The sequence below is a fragment of the Camelus bactrianus genome, chromosome 13, assembly GCF_048773025.1.
Source record: "Camelus bactrianus isolate YW-2024 breed Bactrian camel chromosome 13, ASM4877302v1, whole genome shotgun sequence".
Taxonomy (NCBI): Eukaryota; Metazoa; Chordata; class Mammalia; order Artiodactyla; family Camelidae; genus Camelus; species Camelus bactrianus.
The window spans coordinates 36732736-36756985 of NC_133551.1; the positions used below are offsets into that span (position 1 = coordinate 36732736).

Below are 24250 nucleotides of genomic sequence, written 5' to 3' on the forward strand. Positions count from 1 at the left end.
AGATGGTTGCTCTCGAGGCCAAGCACACAACTGCCACCTGGGGGGTTCTCTTGCTGCTCTCCTGGGTAAATCCTCCATTGCCTGGTTTTCATGTCTTTTTCTCACCCTAGTTTTGCTGGAGCACATCCTTAAAAAAGGAACTTGGCAGTAAAGGGTGTGAGTTTCCTCTTTACGTTATCCTCTGGATGCTATGCATGTCTTCACTTGGCCAATAGTAGGATGGTTTGAGGGGTGGAGAGTATAGCTCAGTGGTTACAGCGCATGCTTGGTGTGCACGAGGTCCTGGGTTCAATCCCCAGTACCTCCATTAAGGGGGAAAAAAAAGTAGTAGGATGGGTTTCTTCCTAGTAAGGTACTTCATACCCCTGAAGTTAAACAAGTATAAATAAAGGATTATATATTAATCCATTTATTTAACAAATGTGGATTGGAACCAAGGCCCTGTCCAAAGATCTGAAATCAGTAAGGCAGGAACTCTACTCTCGAGATTTTTTGTTGTTGTTTTGGGGGAAAAAGCATAAGCAGACAATGACTCAGTGTGATCAATAGTATAACTTCATAAGGTACTAAAACAGCAACCCCTCCCTACCACCAAAAAAAAGGACTTAACCTAGCTTGGGGAACTCTTAGAATTCCTAAAATTAGGCCTAAAAAATGAGAATGCATTTTCCTACATGAAATCCTCAGTGGGCTTCCCATTATACTTGAAAGTCTCAATCCCTTGCCATGGTCCACAAAGCCCTGGATTACCTGGTTTCCACCCACTGCGATTGCCTTGTTTCGTTCCCTTTGCCCATCGCCTTCAGCAACACTTGTCTTCTTCCAATTTCTGCTACACACTACGTTCTTTCTGCCTCAGGCCACAGGCATATTACCTTCTCTCTGCCCTGAGCAGATCCATCTCAACCTCTTGGATCCCCTCTTAAGTGTCATTCTTCTTACAAGAAATTTCCCTGTTGTCCCTCTCAAAGTCAGGTATTTTAACTTTCTAATCACCTCCTTTTATTCTGTCCCTATGTTTTTAATCAATTTTTAAATATCTATTTATTTTTGATTACTGTGTATGTTTGTCTCACCTAAGAAACTAAACGTTCTCTAAGGTAGAAACCACATCAGATCTGTTCCCTGTACTGTTTTGTCCCTTGTTGTGGCCCTGTTATCCGGCATAGTGCACTATACATAGTAGGGAATCAGTTGTCATTCTGGCTGTGCAGGACTTTTTATAGGATGTTGTTATGGGCTGAATATTTGTCCCCACTCCCCAGATTCATATCTTGAGGTCTAATCATCAATATGATGGTTTTTGAGGGTGGGGTCTTTGGGGGGTAATTCAGTTTAGATGAGGTCATGAGAGTCAGAGCCTCATGAGGGGATTAATGCCCTTATAAGAAGAAAAAGACAGATATCTCTCTCTCCATACACACGCACAAAGGCCATGTCTACAAGGAAGGAGGTCTCACCAGGAACCAAATCCAATGACACCTTGAACTTGGACTTCCCGACCTCCAGAATTGTGAAAAATAAATGTTGTATCAGCCACCCAGTGTACGGTATTTTGTTGCAACAGCCCGAGCTCACTAAGATAGGTGTGTAATAACATTGAGTTGGGGGCTTCAAAAACCTATTGAATCAGAACTTTTTAAGGGTAGATCCTAGAAATCTGTATTTTTAACAAACTCCACAAGTGATTCCTATTTAGACAGCCCAGTTCTGATGGTTGCTGGTCTAGAGAAAAGTGTCCAAGATTAGAAATCAGAAGACACAGATTTGAATTCAGCTCTGTAAATTATTGGGTATGGCATTTAGGGATGTTATTTTAATGACTCTCATATTCAGTTTTTCTGTAAATTTGGAACGATAAAAACGTCTGCTTCAAAGTATAGCTGGGGGGCCGCAATGCACAATATATTTTCAAGCACTTTGTAAATTGCGTACTAAAGAAATGGGCTTGTCAGTTGCTAACGATCACTTCTACATAGAGCTTACCTCAGCATCTCTGACAATCTACCTGGTGCAGCCCACACTTCCCCAGTGAGATAGCATCCCTTTCTTCATACTTCTGAAGAAGGACTAATAACAATAATTCACTGAGCCTTTTGCTTTTCCAAAGTTCTGGGCCGTCATTATTGAGATACACATCCTAACACACCCATAGCTTCCGCAGCCCATTTGCTCCTGGGGAAGAAACCGAGGTCAGGCAGCAGGAAAGCCGGGAAGAGAGAGCGTGGCCTCACCCCCCTGGGGACCAACAAGGGAGGTTCACCACCAGGAACTGGGAGGCCTCTGAGCAGTTTCTTAACTGATATTCACACGCTGAATCCTTTGAAAACTGACTCTTAGGGCAATGGCGAAATCAAGAAAACTGGATTCCCGAGCAGAGCTGTATATGTATTTTTAGTGAACCCTCAAATTTAAGCAATTTGTTGTGTGCATCCAGGAAAATCCTCTCATCAGCTTGGCTTTTAGACATCTTATGTGTGAAACTGGTGGTTGGTCCAGGTATACACATAAATGAAGGAATGGATGAGCCCAACTGCCTGCAAGACAGCTTTCTGTTTAGGAATATGGCACCAATGCCCAGTCACCCAGGCCAGACACTTTGAGTCAATGATTTCTCCCAAGGGGCCTTAATCTCCCTTACCTTCCCTCCCTTCTCCACCCCTGCTACCCCGCCCTGATTGAGCCCCTTATTATTTCTCTCCTGGACCATTTCTCCAGCTCCTAACAGGTCTGCCTCCTTTCATTCATTGACTTATTTGTCCACGCATCCATCATCTGAACAACACTGACTGGCATATTTTCTCTGGGCCGGGCATTGTTGCAGTGACTTAGGAGCTGACAGCGAATAAGACAAAGCCCCAGCCTTCATGAAGCTTACATTGTCGTTGGAAGAACTGACTAAAAAACCAGTTAACAGATATGCGTGAAATTTCATTTGAGGTTGTGAAAAGCGTTAAGGGAATGTGAAAGCTGGGCGAAGGCATAGAGAGTGGCATGGGGAGGAAAGCTCTGTCTTATTTGCGGGAGTCAGGCAAGAACCCTCTGAGAAGGAAGTGAGGGAGCAGGCCACTAAGCAGAGGGGGGGAACATGTGCAAAGGTCCTGAGGTGTACACAAGCTTGATATGTTCTAGGAATAGCAGAAAGAAGACCAATGTGACTGGAATGGGGTGACTAAGGTGAATCATAAGAGAATCATAGGAAATGGGTTTAAGGGGTAGGCATGGACTAGAATCATAAGTGAAAAAGAGAGATGCTGAGAATGACTGCATGGCTTTGGGCTTAAGCATCTGAGAAAACGGTGGTGCAGTCTATTGGGTGGGGAAGACTTGGGAAGAACATGGACAGGTGCAAATTTTCAAGAGGCTGTTTCTACCAGTTTTGATGGGCTTATTAGATAACTGTGCACATATCAAGTAAGATGGATAAATATGTCTGAAACTCAAGGAAGAGGTGTGAGCTAAAGATGTAAATCTGGACTTGTCAGATTTTATTTAAAGCTAGGAGGCTAGAGAGGGTACAGATGAGATAGAAGAGACGGGAGAATTAGCCATGGGGGAACTGCAGTAACTCAAGAACTGGAGGATGAGATGCATGGAGAGAAAGACACTGAGAAAGCAGCCAGTGAGGTGGGAAGAACACCAGGAGAGGGTGGGTGTGGGAGCCCAGAAAAGAAAGCATTTTAAGATATGAAAATGCCAGCAATCCCACTCTTGGGCATATATCTGGAGGAAACTCTAATTCTAAAAGAATGCACCCTTATATTCATAGCAGCACTATTTACAATAGCCAAGACATGGAAGCAACCTAAATGTCCATCGACAGATGACTGGATCAAGAAGTTGTGGTATATTTATATAATGGAATACTACTCAGCCATAGAAAGGAAAAAAATAATGCCATTTGCAGCAATATGGATGGACCTGGAGATTATCATACTAAGTGAAGTCAGACAGAGAAAGACAAATATCATATGATATCTCTTACATGTGGACTCTTGGAAAAATAACACAAATGAACTTATTTACGAAACAGAAACAGACTCACAGACAAAGAAAACAAACTGATGGTCATCATAGGGGAAGTGGGGGAAAGAATAAGCTAGGAGTTTGGGATTAGCAGATACAAATTACTATATGCAAAATAGACAAACAACAAGGTCCTACTGTGTAGCATAGGGAACTACATTCAATATCTTGTAATAACCTACAATGAAAAAGAATATGTATAAATATATATAACTGAAACACTATGCTATGCACCTGAAACTAACACAAGATGGTAAATCAATTCTATTTCAATTTAAAAAAAGAAAAAAGAAATTAAAATGGTCACTGTATCAAGTGCTTCTTCTTTTAATGGAGGACTTAAATCAATCACATGGCTGAATACTGAGGTATTCTGCTGTCTTTCTTACATCTTATTTTGTGTTTCTATTTACCATGCTTTTTTCTTTGCTAATTTCTCTGCTCATTGAAATTCAGTTTGTACCTGGTTTAGAGGGAGTTTCAAATTGTTGGGGATACACGTGAAATGATTTTATTTTTCCCAAGCGTTGCTTCCAAACTATGCTACCCTGCCCTCACTGGGTAACGGCTCCCTTAATGGCTTCTTGGCCAGATTACTGAATTTTCAACAACTTTTGACTTACAGCACTGGCTACTTCTGTTTTTAAAATCTCAACTCTGTTTATTTAAAAATCAAGTTTTTTTGAGAGGCAGACCTTTCGTTTGTAAAATTTTTAATGGAACTTTTCCAACATGTACAAAACCAGAGAAATCCTGTTCATTTAAAACCTCAATCTTATGTCAGTTTCAAAGCCCTCCTCTGGAGGCTGGATGCAGACAAGTGGGGGACCTATACGGTCCTGCCCGTCCTCAAGGAGCTCATTCCTGAGCTGCCTCCTCAGGACCTTTGAACTCCCTTCGGAGATTCGATCATGTCCTCTGCCCTCCCTCACCGTGTTGATGATGTCACACATCCCTCTCCATGCCTGTGACTCTCCATCCTCCACTCTTCCCTGGCACTAGAAGCACCACCCCTCCCCTCCCTGCCAATATTATCTCTGAGCCCATCCCCCACACCTCTCAGGAACTCAGACCAGAGGTGGAGACAGCAGCCCTGCACCCCAACTTACCCTCCAGTTCTCTCTCCCTGCTCCCTTTACCCCCTGCCCCTCCGACTTCTAATTTCATTATATCTTGTTCGTTGATTGATGCATGTCTTTATTTATTCGACAATGTTTACCAAGTACCTACTATGGGTCAGGCACTTGCTCAAAGTGGTGAACAGCTGCTTCTGCCTTGACGGAGCTCACAGTCCAGCAGGGAAAACGGACATTAAGCACATGATGATACTGAATTGTGATGCTATAGTATGCATTTAACACATACAGATATTCATCTTTTAATTTCAGTTTAGACATCACCTCCTCTGGGCAGTCTCTCCAGATTCTCCTGGCTCGGCTAGGAACTCTCCTATATGCTCTGCTGGCATCCTGTAAGCGTCTCTCCCACAGCACTTCACACACTGCCCATCGTGGCCACCATGCCCGCCTTCCCCACAGTAAATGACAGGTATCTAAGGGACAGACATTTTCTCATTTATTTCTTAATCTCTAGCTCAGTTTCAGTGTGTAATAGATTCCAATAAATGCTAAATTAAAGGCTGACTGAATAACCAACCATTTTCTTCATGGGATCCTTCCAGAGAGAGTCCCAATAAATAACACATCTGGACAATATGAGAAATAAGTCAAGAGTAAAAACACAGGCCAAATATCACCGTTAGTAGTGCCAGATGCTCTGTTGGAGGATGAAGCTTAGTTTGAGGGCCAAATGAGTCTGTCAAGAATCCATAGCATTAGGGAGATGCCCACCCAGGAGAGGGACCACCAGGGGCCAGTAGGAAGGGGGTTAGGGAGAGTTACAGCAGAGTATACGCTCCTGTGGGCAGAGCTGGACGGAGCATGCCCAGTTATTCTCCCAAAGTTACCAGGAGCTCATCACCTTCCTCCCCAGCGGCAAGGAGAGTGAAAAGAGGACAAGAAGCCCAGTTATAGAAGATACACTAATTTGGCTCTTTCCCAGGAAGGAAACACAAGACGTCAGCCAGAAATGTCCCTCATGATCAACTACGTCGTATCCATATCTGACAAAATAAAATTCGCATTTTATGGCAAGACAAGAAAAATTTAACTATAAAATTCCCTCCCCTTGAGTGTGTATTGTGCATCTGCATTAACCGGACCTCCTTAGGAGAGAACGTTCTTCTTAAATCTTGTAAAGGGTCAGGAAGATCTCCTACTCAGTAACCCCTCAGGAGATAACATCCATCTGGCGAGGGGTCATGATGACTGACTACCTGCTTCTTACGTGCAGATCTGGACTGTGACATATAACCCTTTGTTTCAAAACTTACATAACTCTGCTTTGACCTCTAATGGGTGGAACAGTCCTCAGAGCTTTCTAAAAGATTGTCTCCCGGGTTATAATCCTCAGGTTGGAAGATACAATTTTCCATTTCTCTCTTAGATCGACTATTGATTAATTTTTTTCATTGACAGTATCAAGCATTTTGCTAGACCCTTTCGATTATGTTGGATTTTTTTCATCCCTTACCAAAGCAGAGAGAGGTAGGTAGTATTCCCATTTTACAGAAGAAGAAGCCGATGTTCATACTGGCCAAGTCACTTACCCGAGATTGCACATCAAGGAAGTGGTAGAGAGAGAGCCCGGATTCAATGGTATTATTAGTAATCACGGCTGAGATTTGTTTAGGTGCTTATTATGTGACAGGCCCTGGGATAAGGACATCACACAACACATCTAATCCTCACAGCAACCCTATGTGGCAGGCACTTCTTAAAATTCCATTTTGTAGATGAGGTCACTATCTCAGGGCTGAGATTCAAACCAGTTTTGCATCTGTCCTCCAAAGCCTTGGTTTGCCTCCAGACTCTCAGACCATTCCTACCTCAGCTAAACTACGTAAGCAAATCCACAAATTACCCCAAACCACTGCATCCTTTCTTAGACAAAAAGCTCATTTCTAGGCCAGAGAGAAAATCTCCAGGGTCTGGGTTTGAATCTTGCCCTTTGTCTGCTGTGTGGTTCTGAGCCACGGCCCCAGATCGATTACTCACCTGCCAAGGGGAAATAATAACTCCCCCATCACAGAGATGGACAGACACAGGAGAAGTGAGTCTCCCCACTAGCACAGCATCACACCGGTTAAGGATTTGGATGAGTCGATAGCAGCCCGTGCCTTAGGCAGGAAGCAGGCTGATGGTGTATTTGCACTCCTTGGGAGATTGGTTCCTTTGTCGGTGTTTGACCCCGCCCAGAGCCTTGCCCAGGTCCGAGCCTGGACAGGATGCCCAGGATCCCTCTCTTAGGAGGGATGGGAGTGGGGAGGGTCCATGCGGGGGTGACACTGAGGTCCTGTGATAGAGAGCAAAGGGCAAACCCTAGGCTGGGAGAGGGGCAGGGCAACAGGGTGGTTGGGGCGGGGTGGAATTGCTTCCTAGAACACCGAATATCACCCTTAATTCTCCCAACAAACCTGAAAGGCAAGTAGTATCTCTGCTTTTCAGAGAAGAGGTGAGGATACTGAAACCAAGCCAAACCAAACAGGCGGCAGGAGAAACTGAGTAGGATATGGAGCAGGAGGAGGAGGAGGAGAGAGAAAGGGTCAGGGCATCACTTACCCACTCTGCCCAGACCCACTCTGCACCAAGTGTGTCCGGTCTTCTGTCCCACAAGGAGGAAAGAGGTCAATTTTAGAGGATGGACGTCTAAGTGCAAAGCTGGTAATACGTGCTTGTTTATAAAGAGCCTGAGGCCCTGACTGAGGTCGGCTGCTGCTGGGGGGAGGTGGAGGAGGGGCTGGAATGCAGGCTGGCCAGGCTCCTGCACCAGTGGGGTCTCATTTCCTGTATGCTTATTCCTCAAAGTGTTACCAGCCTCAGCTGGAAGTTTGTTAAAAAGGAGAAATCTCAGACCCCGCCCCAGGCCTCCGGGCCAGAATCTGCCGCTTAGCAACATTCCCAGGTGATTCAAATGCCTTTATATTGGAGAAGTCTTGCCCTACACCACGTGTAGGTTACCCCAAAGTTCCTTCTAACCCCAGGTTCTCTTGTTCCATCACTGGCGGATATGTCACTGTCACCTCCCTTGCTGCCTTAGCTCTGAGAGCTCCTGCAACATCCACAACTCACATTGTTCCTCGCCAGGAACCTGGGATTCTTGGAGCTCTTTCTTGTTCTGTCTCCACCCAGCTGGTGAACCCCTCAGGGCGGCATAGCTGCTGCCCATGCAGCAGAAGACACCCCTTACCTCCCTCTACTGCTGTCTGCAGACCCCGTCTCATCCCGAGCTTCACAGCAAGTATTTAAGTAGATTTTATGATTAAGTCAATAAGAGACTTGCCCAAGTTTTCAGAGCTACTTTAGATCAAGATAAGAAGCCCTCCCAAGACTCCCACATCTTCACCTATTCTCCCCTAAAGAAAACCGCACCACCAGTTTGGAGGTGCTGAGACATGGGTATAATACATATTTCTTTAAAAGAGGACATGAGGTTATTACAAGTATCAATCTTCTGGAATCCCCTTTGGGAGAGCGGCCAGCCCTGAGGGCAGGGAGCTCTCACCACTCCAGCTGAGGAGCCCTGAGCTGGAACCTCCTGCAGCCTTGGCCTCCAGCCTCAGCTGTCACTCAACTTGCAGTACTGCTGTGGTTAAATGAGCTTCCGTGTGTGAAGCGCTCAGCTCTCTGCCACACACGGAGACACTTAGGAAGCTGAAATTCCTGTTGTTCCCTGGGCCTCAGTTTCCTCATCTGGAAAATGAAGCTGTTCTGCCAGAATCAGTTGTTTACAAACTGTGGTCCAAAGAGATTTGGCGATGTCAGTCTGAATCTCCGAATCTGCACTGGGTTTGGACTGAGACAGAAAAGAAAAAGCAAACAGATCCCTGTGCTGCCCTCGATTTCAACCCAGAGCACTGGGCTTTCCATCCATTTGACATACAAGCTTCCTCATGAGACTTCCTCTAAATACATATATATATAAAACTTTTTGTTCTAAAATTGTTACCAAGTCCTAGCTTGCACTGTTTGCTACACGACAGGCCAATAAATCAAGAGATGAGTTGTTGGGGCAAGGAATAACGACTTTATTCGGAAAGCCATCAGAGTGAGAAGAAGAGCAAAGGACTATCTTGCCCGAGTTAGAATTCAGGCTTCTTTTATACTAAAAGGAGAGGGAATAAAATCAAACATTTCCTGGTTCCGGTCAGCCTGCAGAGGGGATGTGTTAATTTCTTCCTGCCTACAGTCATTCACAGGTGGCTCTGGTCAGCATGTTTCCTGTGAGCTAAACAAAGGTATTTTAGCTTAATGCCCATTACCTGGGAGGCAGGGTTCCTAGAGTTGGGCCATTATGTGTAATATAAGCTTATAGGCAACATCCCTTTAGTAATTAACTTGTAGCAAATGTAACAGAATACGAAGATTAAAGTAAAAGACATAGATCCAATATGGAGTCAGGTTTGTTCTTCCCTGTTACAAAATAATTTTGGAAATCACTGTGCTGAATATTATCTGAGGTCCCTTCCAGCTGCTACAGACTAGGATTCCAGGCCTGATTGGGATTTATCAAGTGGAGCACCAAACAAGTATTTATTGAGTGCCATCATGTCCTTTGCTGAGTGACTTGCCGGAACCGCTGCTCTACCACGCTCGCTTTGGCTGCTGTAGGGAAAACAGACCATAGAGGTTTATGTACGACAGAAACCCCAATATCCACTCAACCTTATTTCTGTAGCAACAGAGCCATGATTTTAGCTGAATACCAGGCTGCACAGAGCAAGGCCAATGTTTCCCAGACTCCCAGGTAGCTAGGTGTGGCTGCTTGATTAAATTCTGACCGATGCATTTAAATGGAAGTGGGCACAGTTTGCGGGTCAGGCAATTAAAGAAAAGGGGTGTGCCCTCCCCTTCTCCATTTCTTCCTCCCAACTGGAGGAGCTGAATGTGTACAGGGTGGTGAGCAATATCAGGTTATGTGAGCGAAGGAAATACCCTATGGAGGGTGGGGCCACAGAAACAGGGAGCCTGACACCATGGGGCTGCCACACAGTCCTGGACTGCTTCCACCCAAGTTGCTACAGAAATGAGAAACAAAACCCCGGCTTGCTTAAGCCACTGTTTATTTGGGTCTCTGTTAGAGTATCCAACTCTCTCTCTCTCTCTCTTTATTTATAAATATATATTTATATATATATATATAAAAATAAAAAAATAAACTATGTATTATATGTGCATATATTAATCATATACAATATGATATATAGTACCATATACTATATATATATATACTATATATATACATATCTCACATATATATATATCACATATATATAGATTGTAGGGGAGAAAAAAACAATTTTCTCCCTACCTTTCTAGATTCTCGGCTGAGACACCCCCTGTAATAAAAGACAGATTAACAGAAGAAAAACAAAAAGTTTAATAACATGTATACCTCCTGTATACATGGGAAAGACCCAGGAAAACTGAGTAAAACTCAGTAAAATGGCCCAAGCCATCAGATAAATACCATTTTCAGATAAAGACAAAAGATGTTAGGGGGAAGGGGAGGGCCAGGCACAGGAGGTTACCAGGAAAGGCATAGTTGGATATGGCATAGCAGGATATGGTTGTCATGCAGATTTAAGTTTTCACTTTCTCCACTGCCAAAGAGTTTCTAGTGATTTAGAGTCATCCTTCTCTTCCAGGTACAGAGAGGGAGACACCTTACAAATGGAGATTTCCCTTATAAATGGGAAACAAAACAAAAATGGCTAAATTTTGCTTGGTTTTCAGAGCTTCTCCAGTGTCTGCAGTTTCTTAAAAATAACCAGTCCAAAATAATCCTTATGCCAAAGAGGCGTAGTTTGGAGTGATGAACAGCTCTCCTTCAATACTAATACAGTGAGCAAAAATGGAAGCAGAGAGACCAGTTAGATGATTTTAAAATAGTCCAACAAAGATAATGGTGGTTTGGAGAAAGGTAGTAGATTTGGAGGTATTAACCTAAAACAATATAACAGCCAGTTATTTTATGAGCAAACCAGGTTTATTTGGGAGCAGCAAAGAATCTGGAAACTGGGGGTTCAAAGTAGGGTGGCTTTTCATTGGCTGAGCAGTGACAGTCTCTCACTGGCTGAGCTGTTGCCAGGCAAAGAGAAAATCTTTCTTCCTCCTGCTGGCAGTAATAAAGTAGTGTCACTTCCTGCCGGAGATGCAAGATATGTCTCTTCCTGTTGGGTTCTGTATTGTCTTCAAGTGGTGTGTTTGTGAGAGTTCCCCCTTCTGACCTCCTGAGACTTCCTTTTAGTGAAGTTTCCCTTTATTAATTTTCACAGAGGCATTGAGAAGCTCAGGTGGTTCAGGAGACATTGCAAAGATACAGGAGCTGTGATTTGCTGGTGGGGTGAATGTGAGGTATGAGAGAAAGAGCAGAGTCATGGATGATTCTAAGATTTGGAAGAATGTTCTGCTAGATGGAGAAGACCAGGAAAGGATTGTGGATGGGGCTGGAAATCAGGAGTTCATTTTGGACATGTTAATTTTGACATGCCAAGGAGACATCCAAGTGTTGACTGAGCATTTGGATTCAGGCATTAAGATTTCAGAAGAGAGGGAATTGCATTAAATATGAAAACAGAACTTTTGGGCAAAAATGTAGAAAATAAAACAGAATTCCACAGTAAAAATCTGATCAAGCTGCTGCCTTGTCATTTTCTATAATTGCAATATGGCTGTTAATTAACTGGTTCTACAGACCACTGGGCACTGGGAGACCCACAGGACAAATTATTGCTCTGTGTACTTTGGAAAGTGTAGCTTTACATCTGAACAGCTCAGCATTCCCAAGGCACATAATTACCCTCTGAGAAAGCTTTCCAGGGTAAATGGAATTTGGAAATTCGGGAAGTTGAGGAACTGGATTTTCAATTCAAAGGACACAATGGAAAGAGTGGTCAGAAGATCTGGCTTGGAGTTCTTGACTCTACGTAAACACCTGATGATATGGGACACGTCATCTAGTATCCATCCATTGAACCATCCACCCATCCATTCATTCATCCACCCATTCAGCATCTGAATAGACTATCTCCACAGTTATTTCTTTTCTCTTGAATTGCCCACATTCCTATATCTTATGTTTGGGAGGTGCTGATTATTACCCAAGTAAGATAAGAGAGGAAAACACCTGGAACTAAAAGGCTGTAGAGGACGAAAGAAAGGAGACTAGAAATAAAGGGATATCCGTCCAGAAACAAACGGGTGATAGAAAGCTCCTCTGGCCTCAGGCTTTGGGGACATAAACACAGAGGGAAAAGAAGAAAGCCCATCCTGAGGGCTGAACTCTCTGAAGCAAGAGCTGTTTTGTGAAAGAGGTTTGGAGACAACAGGGCGGAATAGTTTGCTCCTTGCTTCCCAGTGTCTAACTCTGGGAAATTCCAAGTCTTGGGTTCATCATGGCACCATGTCCCACACAACATGGATTCAGGCATCATTATCATTATATTATAAGCAGTAATAGCTAAGGAGGTGTCTAAGGGCAGTATCACAGAGGCTGCAGGGGTAGACAGAGAAAGAGAGAATTCCTGGACCCCAGGGCAGGGGTGAGGAGCTAGACGTCACAACTAGAGAGGGACCTCACAACTAGAGAGTAAAGCAGGGACAAAGCATTTAGCATCAGGGGTCACGGATGTTTGGATGACACCCAGACCATCACAGCTTTTAGGAACTCCTGAATAGACATCCACTCAGAGTGCCCAAACCTGACAGCCCTCTGGATTACACAGAGAATTATGGGAGCTCTTGGATCAGGGTCCCTCCCCATGTGCATTCTCTTCCCTGCCACCTCCATGACCACGGAGGTGCATTAACCTCATGCCTGCACCCAGACACCATTCTGGAAAAGAAGGAAAGGAGTTGCCTTTTGAACGAGGAGAGAAGCAGTGCTGTTAAAGGACTTGAGTTTAAATTACCAATCTAAGAATGACTGGATTTGGCAGAAGGAGTAAAACCAAAACAAACTGAGTTGCCTTTAATTGGCAAATTTAAGGTTTATTTTCTACAATCACTAGGAACGTGGATACAAGAGCAAAATAAGATCAGTTATCGTCAAACAAAATGATGTTATTTTGCACATCAGAGTTGTACACAACTTTTTAATTTTTTGCTGTAATTCATTTATTCATTCTTTTATTCATCCCACAAACATCTGCAGAGAACTTACTTACTGTCAGGTGCTGAGAGGTGAAAAAGATTTTTCTGATCTCAAGAATCTTTGCGATTGGGGTGAGTGGGATGGGTAGGAAGGGCTGTAATAGAGCCCAGCCCAGAAGAAAAACAAAGGGCCCTCAGCCCAGCCTGGGTGGACAATTAGGGAAGACGAGCTGGAGAAGTTGGTGGCTGACCTGAGTCTTTAGGATGAGTGGGAGCTGACCATGTGGAAAAGGACAGATAGGAATGGTGACACTCATTTCTGTGTTCATTCATTCATTCATTTAATTAATATTTATTGGGTGCCTAGTAAATTCAAAAACTGACCTAAGCAATGTGGATACAGAGGGGAAAAAAACAGATGAGATCCCTGCCCTTGTGAAACTTATGTTCTAATGGAAGGAGAAAGAGAGAGAGAGAAACAAAAGCAACAGAATAAATATGTAATATATTAACAAATAGTTATAAATGCAATAAGAACAAATAAAGTTGAATAAAGAGATAGAGGGGGGCTCTAGCGGGAGGTAAGAAAGGGGCCAGAGAATATTCTGAATAGGGTGAGAGGGGAGGATTCCGATGAGGTGAGATTTCAATGGAGTTCCATTTGAAATGAGAGCCTTAAACAAGTGACATCTAGAGGAACAGCATTTGAGGCAGAAGGAACAGGAAATGCAAAACCCCAAGTCTGGAGCTGCCTTCACAAGTGAAGGAACAGTCATTACTTCACAGTGGCTGGAGCAGAGAGGGAAGGAAAGAATGACAGGAAATTAGGCTGGGAAGTTCTCAGGCCAGTTCAGAGACAGCCATGATTAGGAGTCTGAATTTTGTTCTGAATGTGAAGAAAAACCACCAAGGTTTCAAGACTTGAGATAGTAGGGAGCATTTGGGGACTTATAAATAATTGGGTATGATTGGACTGTAGAGTATACAATAGAGGTCATCAAGGAATGAGCTAGAGAGGTAGGCTGGAGGCTGAACACAAAAGACCCAGCCAAAACAGGGCTTCACTCAGCCGGAAAGTTGGGCTCCATCTTGAGGGCAGTGGGAGCATTGCATTGACATGATCAGATTAGGGTTTTGGGAAGATGATTGGTGGGCATTTTGGAGGATGGATTAGAAGAAGAGGAGGGTGGTATGGGAGAGAAGGAGCAAAACGGAGGCATGGAAAACCAACCAAGGAGGCTGATGTAATCATCCAGGTGAGAGCTGATGACCAAGCAGCAAAACTGGGCTGAAGAAGAGTCCAGTCCAAAGACAGAGGCTGGAACCAAAGCTTGATTGGATCTGGGATGTGAGGGAGGAGGAGCAGAATGGCCCTCTTCTCCCTCCAAGGGATCTTGTCAATTCCCATGAACTTCAACTCTATCCTTATGATAATAACTCCCAAACTTGTATCTCCAGCCCAAATCTCAGTCAACTGAGGTGCAAGAGATAGCAGAATGTCTACTTTTATTATAGCGTGTCCTTTGTAATTTATTTCTCATGTTTATTTCATAATGTACATTCTATATGAGTACAGAAATATTGACAATAATAGCCAGTGCTGAATGAGCACCTACTATGAACCAGACTTTTTCTAAGCACTATTCATTCACTAGCTTGTATATTGTCCCAACGACTGGGTGAGATTGTTATGACTATTATACTTACTTTGCAAATGAGAAAACTGAGGCACAGAAGTTATAAATACCACGAGATCACATAACTCACAGAGCCCACGGAAGACAGAGATGGGCTACATTTATTCTCCTTCAAGAAAGGACCCCTACCCAAGAGGCAAGGAGGTGATGAGCTGACAGTCTCCATTTGTTTATTCTTGCTGAAGCCCTTACCTCTTCTCAAGGTGGCCCCAGCCAGTGACTGAGCGAGCTAGTGGCACAAGGACCTTGGCATTTCCACCCAAAGTGGAAGCCCTCTAATGGGCTCTCTCACCCAGCGCTCCCCTTTGAGTGAACAGACTGTACCAATCTGCTTCACAGTCTAGCAGCTTCCTCTGCCCAGTCCTGCTCGCTCCCTTTCCTTTCACAAGGTTACTCCTCCAGAAACCTCATGGTCCTAACTGCATCTCAGCGTCTGCTTCCCAAGATGTGGCGGCGGAGCCAGGACCCGATGCCTAGGCAGTGTAGATGAGGCTGTTCAACCCAACACCCTGTCCCTCCTTCTGTCTTTGCATCTGCCACCTCATGTTGACATTTTTGGTTTCGATGGGGTGTGTACATCAAATATATGTAACATAAAATTTGCCATTTTAACCATTTCGAAGTGTGCAATTCAGTGGTATTACATTCACGCTTTGTGCAGCCATCCCCATGCTCTGTTGTCAAAACTTTTTTTATGACCCCAAACAGAAACTCTAGACCCACTAAACAAAACCATGTGAGTCTGCTTTTTAGACGCTGAAAGTAAACTGAGCAATTCTATCTTACTCATCTCTATCCATAGATCCTAGAGGTACCTGGCAGTTACCAGGCATCCAAGATATTGCTTCTCATACTTAAGAATTTAAAGAAAATTCCCACTGGGATAATCTAGGATGACTTCCTGGAAGAGGGTACTTTTCATGGAATCTCAATTACATGGAGAGGCAGAAACTTCATCCCAGGCTAGGGGAACAGAAAAACAGAGCAAACTCTGCTAATGGGCAACCCTAAGTCAATGTTCCCCTAACACAACTGCAGTTTTATTTAGGGCAGCAAAATGCACAACTAAGATAGATAGATAGATAGATAGATAGATAGATAGATAGATAGACAGACAGATAGGTATTTCCCAGCCTCTCATGTCGAGATGGCCATTTGGCAGTTGTGACCAATGAGGTATAAGCAAAAGACTAGTGGTGATTTCGGGGGAAAGGTTCACATTCCTAAAATGAATGCTCTTACTTCCTCTTTTTTTCCTTTCTCCCACTTCTTGTCTGGAATGGAGGTGTAGTGGATGGAACAATACTAACCACCTTGCAACCACCAGAGAGGTGGTGAGAAAATTGTGGAGTCCTTGGTCCTGACCTTTTTGAAACACTGAATTAGCAACTCTAGACTTCTTGGCTTGTGTGTGTGTGTGTGTGTGTGTGTGTAACCGCTAACTGTAAAACTTGGTTGAGTTTTTCTTTTTGTTATTTGCAATCAATTTAAGTCTTAAATAATACAATGGTTAAAGCCATAGAGGCTTCTATCTGAGACGGAGATACCAGAGACAGCGTGATGAGGAAGAAAATCTGAACAAAGTAAACCAAAAGTACAGGGGTCATCTCTGTCTTGTCCATTGCTTTACCCTCAGCACCAGGACCAGACCTGGGACATAGTACGTGCTTAATGCGTACTTGTGGAAGGAAGGGAAGATGAGAAGAAGAGAGGGACAGAGAGTGGGAGGAAAGGGGGACGTTAGCTCCCACAGCACCCTGTATCCCACTATCATGATGTTCATTTCTTGTTTAAAGTCTGGCTTCCTCACCAGGTTGTAAGGTCCAAGGAGGTGATAAACACCATATTCACTGCTCCTAGCACGGGGCCTGGAACAAAGTCAGTGCTCAAAAAGGTTTCTAAGATACTTGAATTAATAAAATGATAAGTGCTTAAGGCACATACATAGAGGGGTGACAGCCCGAAGAACAGGCCAGTTGATTCTCTGGGAACGGGAAGGAGCAGGATGTGAGTTAGTTCTTGGAGGACAATGCCCAGGGCATCTGCTTCCAGGCCCCGCCATCTGGGATGCTGGGTGATTGGCCCTCTTTGCGCCTCTGGCTTTGGATAGTTGAGGTCCTTCGCTCGGTCTTGTTATCCCTTTTGTGCATTCAGTTGTTTTTAATTTGACATAGGTATCCAACCCTGCTAGTATTTTTCCAAAAGAGTGAGTCTTTTGAAGTGCAGCGTGCACTGCCTTGCCTCAGCCTCCTGGAATGCGACCTCCTTCCTTGCCCAGGTCAGTCCCCTCAGTAAGCAGCCTGCCCAGTCCTGCTGCATCAGGCAGCCTGCCAGGCATGCACTCAGCGTAAAAGGCCCAGTTCAGGGGCGAAGGCAGCCTTTGCTATTTAAGAGCATGGACTTCAAAGTCAAATAGACCAGGGTTTGGATCCTGAATCGTCACTTAGCAGCTGCGTGGTCCTGAGCAAGTTACTTATCTGTCTAAGCCTTGACCTCATCATCTGTAAAGCTGAGCTAATCAGGGTGCCTACTTCATAGCATATTCGTGAGAATTAGATAATCCATGAGCCTACCCCATGGAGCTTCAATAAATATTGTCTTATTTTCCTACTCAAGGACCCCTCTTGCCCTTTGGTAGGTTACACACGTCTCTGGGATGGAGCAGGGGTGGAGGGAGAGAGGGGGAAGGGGAAGTAGCATGTACTAAGCACCCACAATGTACCAGGCACTGTGCTGACATGCCCACCAAACCACGTGACAGCCCACGCTGCTGTGTGTAACATTCACTCCATTTCCCTGTGAGAGGGGTGTGGATTGTAGAGTAGACAGACCTGGGTCGGAACCCAGGCTCTGAAACTCACTTGCCATGTGAGTCTGGGCCAGGTTCTCCCCTCCGTGAGCCCCAGCTCCCCACCAGTAGTGGCTGCTCCTATCTCATAGGCTTGCTGTGCGGACTGTACGAACAAACCCTACTAAGGGTGCTGAGCCCGATGACGCTCGGTAAACAGGAGTTCCTTCATTCCAGGGCTCGAATGGAGAGAGGGAAAACACGGGGACAATCCAGGCAGAGGCACCTCAGGGCATCAGGATTCTGGGGGGCATGCTTCCTTCACTCGCCATAAAACAGGGCTGCTATAAACACCATGAGTGGACCTCCTAGCTGGGCTGGAAAAAAACTTACATGGCTGGCCCCCTCCATCCCGGACCTTTCTGGCCCCAGGGCTTGGGAGGGGTGGTAATGATACAGCAGGGAAGAGTTCAAACAACAGGTCTAAAGGTCAGCACACCTGGGTTTAGCTCGGCTCTGCCACTTATCAGCCATGTGACTTTGGTTAAGCCCTCTTAATCCCTCTGAGCATCAATTCCCCATCCAAATACGGATGATATCACATGTTCTGGTTATCTATTGTTGCATGACAAAACATCCCCACACATAATGGCTTACAACAGCAACTACTACCTCTGGGGGTTTTGTGCTGACTTGGTTCAGTTAGGCGGCTCCTGCTGGGGGTCTCACGCAGCTGTAATCAGGTGGCAGCAGGGGCTGGAGTCATCTGAAGGCTCAGGGGGGCTGGATGTCCAAGGTGGCTTTTTCATTCACATGTCTAGTACCTGGGCTGGGAGGCTGGAATAGCTGGGGGCTGGTTGGGCACCTCTCTTGCCATTTGGCCTCCCTGTATGGCTAGCTGGGGCTTCTTCACAGCACGGTGGTCTTAGGGTAGTCAGCCTCTCACAGGGCAGTTGGCTTCTTCCAGAGATCAAGGCAGAAAGGGAAAGGTGCTTTTCATCCACCTTTTCCCTCTGTGTCCCTTCTGCCGCATACTATTGGTTATAAGTGGGACACACGGCAGCCTAGATGCAAGGGGAAGAGATGGGAGGGGTGTCAAAGATCTGCTGCCATCTTTAACTCACCGCCCCCCATATCCCACCCTCACAGAGCTGTTGTGAAGACCAGGAAAGATGGCACATGCCAAAGGCTTAGTGTAAATCACTAGAGACATGAGATTGCTGTTTCAAATCCATCCCTTCCTCTCTGTCCTTAATCAGGCCCTCATCCTTTTTACTCTGCACCAGGAGCCTCCAGAGCCATCTCTCTGACTCCTGCTCTCCCCATCAAATGTGTTCTTCATAAATACTGGCCTCAGTGATCTTTCCAAATCAAAAATGCATCTATGTCTGTCCCCTAGTGGAAACTTGTCATTAGTGCCCAAGGCCCTCCACCGTGTGGCTCTCACCCACCTGTGCGGCCCTGGCTGTACTCCGGACACTGCAGCCGTACTGTTCTGCCCCTCTCTTCACTATCTCAGTGCCCTGGCCTGCGCCGTTCTTTCACCCCACAACTTCCTTCCCTTTCCACTTCTGCCCAAACTCTCACCTTTCTGGTAATAATTATCCATACTTTTAGGATTCCCTTCAAAGTCATCTTCTCTAAGAAGACTGCTCCAACTCTTTCCCTCCACGATGGCCCCATACCTGTTGGGCTCAAGCACCACTTCTTTGAGCTCCCAGGAATCCGGTGCTCACTGCAGACTGGCCTTCATGCCCTTCCCCCAGCAGGCCAAGCACGGTCCTTACCCAGAGCCTTTGCACATGCTGTTCCCTCTGCCTGGGGTTCTCATTTCCTAAACATTCACTAAATAACTGGCTTCCTCGCCTCATTCAGGTCTCCATTCAAGTCTCACCTCCTCAGCTGCCCTGAACAGCCTATCTAAAATAGCAGGCCCTCCCTCAATCTCCATCCCCTCAACCTGCTTCCTTCCTTTCAAGGTACTTATCATCTGTAGCAGTGTCTGCACAGTGCTGTGCTGGAGTTGGCTGGCACCAGTTTGCAAGAAGCAACTGTGCACCTCTCCCAAACTGGTGTTCAGTGATGCCATGGTGGTGGCTTAAAATTAGCCATAGGGAGAATATTTATTTACACCAAGAAAATCACCAAATGCTGCAAATTATGGTATTGTCTCTCTTTCTTTTTTCCTGGAGAATCTGTTGTTAAACACTTACCAGCACACTACTATGTACAGATATTTGTTTATTGTTTCTCTCCCTAACTAGATTAGAATTTCCATCGAGGGGGCACCTTTATTAACTCTGTATTCCCAGCATCTACCGCAGTGCCTGCTACAATATGTACATTCAGTAATGTTTGTTGGATGAATGAACAGATGCACAAACCAGCTAATGCGTAACAATAATCACACTGAATTGTAAGTCGAAGTCCTTGAAAGCAGAAATTCACTCTTTTTCCATCTTTTGCACCCAGCACAGATCCTAGCCCATAGAAGGAGATCAGGAAATGCTGATAAACCAGTGATAAATGCTCTCTGCAAAGGCCTGTATCCAGGATGAACCCAGCTGCACCCTGATGAGCACCAAAAAACTGGACTGGGCAACTGCTCGGGTAGTTTCCATTATGTGCCAAAGACAGAAACCTGCACTGAGGCAGGCAGGGGAAAAGCACTGACCTGGGAGGCCGGAACCAAGGTTTCTAATCCCATTGCAGCTCTGCTTGATGCTACCTGATCTCGGGCAAGTCACGTCCGCAGCCTGGGCCATAGTTTCCCTATCGGTAAAATGAAGCAACTGGGAATAGATGATGGGGGTCCCTTCTAACCCACAGACTATGGCAGAGTTTGTGTCTGGAGCTGCCCTAGGCAGGGCTGCTCTAAGGGAGGTCAGGTGTGGGCAGAAGGTGGCTGACCTGGCAGAACTGCCCAGAAGCCAAGACCTGCGGTCCCCATGCCAGCTCCTCCCACCTGTCTCTGCCTCACATCGTGGCACCTGACTTGGGTCTTCCCTGGAAATAATTATAGAGCTTTGGCCACTTTGCCTACTTAAGGTGGACATGGGTGGGAAGGCCTATTCAACAGGGAGGGGCTGGGAGGCTCTACACAGCCTGGTACCCTTGGCATGTTTGTGACAAAGTGGTTGGTGGAGTTTATCAGCCCACCTTGTTTCCTGTTGCTATTTATGCTACATGGAAGTGACCCAGGCAGCTGCAAGAGCCCTGGTTTGGAGAGCAGAAGCTAGCATTAATGAGCACTTACTGTGTACCAGGTGCTGCTCTCAGCTAAGGGATGGCCAACTGTAAACTCGAGGGCCAAACCCCATGTTTGTGTGACGGCTTGTTTTTGTACGGTTTGTGAACAAAGAATATACATGACCTTTTTAAATAATTCTATAAATATCTCCACAATAGCCTTGAGTTTTGCTTCTTAGTCCACAAAGTCCAAAATATTTACTATCTAGCCTTTTACAAAGACAGTTTGCTAACCCCTGCTCAAAGTTTTAGCAAGGATGAACTCCTGTTCCTCATAATAACCTGGTAAAGGAAGTTACTATTATCCCCATTTTGCAGGTGAGAAGACAAAGGTATGGAGAAGTTAAGTGGCTTATTGAAAGTCAAATAGCTGGTAAATGCACAACCTAAAAGGTGACAGTTAAGTTTTATTTGGGGATCTTTCTGGGGACTATAGCCCAGAAGACAGCCTCTCAGGTAGCTCTGAGGAACTGTTCCAAAGAGGTAAAGGAGGAGACGGGAGATACAGGAGTTTTTGCTGGAAAAAACCAAACAAACATGTAGTTGAACATTAAAAGATTGCTGCTAATCACAAAAACAGACATTTCAGGTTAATGATTTTAGGGCTCTTCTCTGTACGGGAAGATGCGAGAATCTGGGCCCACTGAAATTACTCCTTAGATATGCATCTTAACTATCTAGGGCCAGAATGCTTCCTGGTTTTTTCCATCCTGAATTCCCCTCAGGGCGCTCCTTGGGGGCGGGGGGGGGGGGAGGTTGGGCACAGCTGCAGTAGCTGAGGGCTTGAAGGCAGGGATCCTTCGTTGTTTACTGGAATGGCAGGCAACATTTCCTCTCCAAGTGCTCAAGTCAGAATTTGAACCCAGGCAGCTGTTTTTTAAGTTCCTTCTGAAAACCAAACTGCCTGATGTTTTCACTCACTGCCTGCGTGACCTTGAAGAAGTCATTCTGCTGTCTCTGTTAAGTGAGGTGAAGCCACTGAACTGTATCAGAGATTCCAAACTGGGAGTGGGAGGGTCTTGGAAATGAATAAACTTCAGGGACCCTGTGACACCTCCCCTGGAAACTGTATAAAGTTTAGTGTTTGTACACAGTTGCTTTTATTTGCGGAGAGAATCCATCACTTTCCTCAGAAATGGGTTCCATAACTCAAAACAGATCAGAACTACTAGACCAGCTTTCTTGGAAAGTCGTCTCCAGCTTTTACGTTCTTTGATATTATTGATTTGGGTTGTCATTTTCAGCCTTCAAATGTTCTCTCTTTGGGTTGTCTTTTCTGCTCAAATGTTATGTGTTTTATTTGCCTTTTTTATGCAAATGTTATCTAGTGGGTGACGTTTTTCTCCTCACCCCCAAAGCACCAGGTACTCATTGTTGACAAAAATGAGAAAAACATACAAACTTAAGAGCAACTGAGGTTTTTCTACTGATGTATTCTGCAACTCAAGGTGATTAATCCATCTTAGAAGGGAGGACAGGAACTGTACTTTATAACCCTTCATTGTAATTATTCTTATATCTCTATGGTATTTATTCAACAAATTTGTACTGAGACCCAACTAGGCAGCCATTACTATGGGCACTGTGAGCTCCTGAGAGTCAGGGTTTAAGTGCTATCTGCCTTTTATCTTCTCAGCCTGGTACAGGGCTAGCACCCGGCAGGCACTCAGGAAGGGTTTGGAATGAATTCATGATGACTGGCTGGCTGAATGGTTGGTGAATGGATGTACAAGAAATTGGTCACATGGGTGGGGAAAGGAGGTGCAGGGTGCTGAGGGGGTTGGTTCTGTTGGCTCCTGGTTGCCTTCTGATCAGCAGCCTCCACATTCTTGGAGAAGCCATTGAGACCAGTCCTCATTTTCCCATCAGTCATGGTTTGAAAGGTTATAGCTGAAGTTTAGCTGACAGAGCCCACATGAATCCAAAGAAATGAGTCCAATTTCTTGCATCCTACTTAGGCCAGAGGAACAACGAGGGCTTTCTGGCCTTTTGTCTTGGATCCATACATCCCCACATTAGAGAACAATGAACTACCCTCTCTCCCGCCTGCATATTCTCCCTAGACTTCAGAACTTTTCCTCTCTCCCACTCCTCCTCTCCTCGACTTCCATCCCCAGTGTGAGTCTAGTGTCTCACAACCACTGAGAGTAAGAATGGAGCACAAAGCCCTCAGCATATCCGGCGACTGGGAGAAGATATTTGCAAATTATATATCTGATAAGGGGTTAATATATCCAAAATACGCAAAGAAACTCAACATCAAAAAAAGAAACAAACAAAAAATCTAATTAAAAAAGAGGCAGAGATTTGACACAACATTGTAAAATGACTATTAATAAAAAAATGTAAAAAAAAAAGGGCAGAGTACCTGAATAGACGTTCTTCCAGAGAAGACACACAGATGGCCATCAGGCACATGAAGAGATGCTCAACATCACTAGTTGTCAGGGGAATTCAAATCAAAACCACAATAAGACATCACTTCACCTCTGTCAGAATGGATATCATCAAAAAGATGACAAGTGTTGGCAAGGATGTGGAGAAAAGAGCACTCCTGCGTACTCTTGGTGGGATTTTAAATTGGTGCAGCCACTATGGAAAATTACATGGAGTTACCTCAAAAAATTAAAAATAGAACTACCATATGATCCAGCAATTTCACTTCTGGGTATTTAACCAAAGAAAGCAAAAACACTAATTTGAAAAGATATGTACTCCAATGTTCATTGCAACATTGTTTATAATAGCCAAGATATAAAAGCAACCCAAGTGTCCATCAATAGACAAATGGATAAAGAAGACGACACAGTATGTGCATATATATATATATATATATATATATATATACACTACTCAGCCATATATGTGTATCACAATGGAATACTACTCAGCCGTAAAAAAAGAATGAAATCTTGCCACTTGCAATAACATGGATGGACCTATAGGGTATTTGATGCAGTGAAATAAGTCACCCAAATAAAGACAAATACCCCATAATCTCACTTATATGTGAAATCTAAACCCACACACACAAATGAAAATAGATTCATAGAATCAGAGAGCAAACAAGTGGTTGCCAGAAAGTGAAGGAGGGGAACAGGTGGATGAAATAGGTAAATGGGATTAAGAGGTCCAAACCTTTAGTTATGTAATAAATAAGTCATGGGGATGTAATATACAGCATAAGAAATATGGTCAGTAATAACTTTGTATGGGAGCAGATGATTACTAGGCTTATGGTGGTGATCCTTTCATAATGTATGCAAATACCAAATCAT

General features: G+C 44.6%; 1 non-coding gene across 1 annotated transcript; it reads left to right on the forward strand.

The window, feature by feature from the left end:
* Nucleotides 1-233: 233 nt before the first annotated feature.
* TRNAT-GGU (transfer RNA threonine (anticodon GGU)) lies at nucleotides 234-307 on the forward strand. The gene has a single exon. It is a non-coding gene; the product is annotated as a tRNA-Thr (tRNA).
* The last annotated feature ends 23943 nt before the right edge of the window (nucleotides 308-24250 follow it).